Source organism: Bidens hawaiensis, unplaced genomic scaffold (genome assembly GCF_021521415.1).
Source record: "Bidens hawaiensis isolate Kalapana, Puna unplaced genomic scaffold, B.hawaiensis_p1.1 tig00038202_1, whole genome shotgun sequence".
Taxonomy (NCBI): Eukaryota; Viridiplantae; Streptophyta; class Magnoliopsida; order Asterales; family Asteraceae; genus Bidens; species Bidens hawaiensis.
The window spans coordinates 180422-181566 of NW_027496711.1; positions in this window are offsets into that span (position 1 = coordinate 180422).

Here is a 1145-nt window from a genome sequence, read left to right on the forward strand (position 1 = left end):
AGGGTTTGGTTATGGTAAGGGATGGTGTAACGAATGATACCAGAATTATAACAAATAGTTATAACGAATGATAAGTTTCTGGTAACGAATGGGTTTCTGTTCACACGAATGATCCAATGACGAATGTTGTAACGAATGACTAGAGATCAAACGAATCAGCAAACGAATAGCTTAACGAATGGGTGTGCGAATGGGGATATAACAAATGATGTTTGTATAACGAATGAGCTACAATAACGAAAGATCAGTTATAACAAACTGACACGTGGCATAAAACGGTTATACTGTTCATGCGAATGAGCAGTTATAGTATAACGAATGAAACTTCATCGTAACAGATTTCCAAATTTCCAACAATTCCAGATCCAAAATCCAATCCAAACGAATTTCAATCTTGGATATATCATCCGAAACAACAAAAAAATCAACAATCAAACTATCAGTCTAATCGTAATCTCGTTCCGAAAAAACCCTGACCATTCGAACAACCAATTCACACATAAACCAGTCCAAAGTCAATCAAAATCAGCCCGTAAACACTTTTTTCCCACTAAAACCATTTAACACATCAATTCCATCGAATTGATACTCAATAAACCAATTAAACTATAACGTCAATTCATGTTGAACAGTTTCAAATTGACACCAATTATCAATCAAACACTGAATAATTGATTCAAAATCAAGTTGAACAGTTTCAGATCTCAATTACATAAAGTTGACACATAAATTAACATCAATTCATGTAAATTACAATCAAAATCACCTGAATAATCGAATGTATGGCTCTGAGTCGAGAAACTGTCACACCCCCATCTAGGGCCTAGGAGTGCGACCCATAAGTTGGTATCGTATTTGTAAATAATTCAGAGTTGCATTATGTTGCGGAAGACTTATCAAACTTTAAGGATAAAAAATGTAATTTTTATATACACAATCAAAAGACGAGAATTATAAAATACCTGTTTAAAGTTGTTAACAAAAGATTACATGTTTATGTTTTACAAATCACCATATTAAAATTTTACAAAATGAATCCGAGCCATCAGATATTAGTACTTCGTCATTTCCAAGCTCTAACTTTGTTCACCTGCAAAAATGTAATAAAATACGTCAGCAACGAATGCTAATGAACACGCTGACGC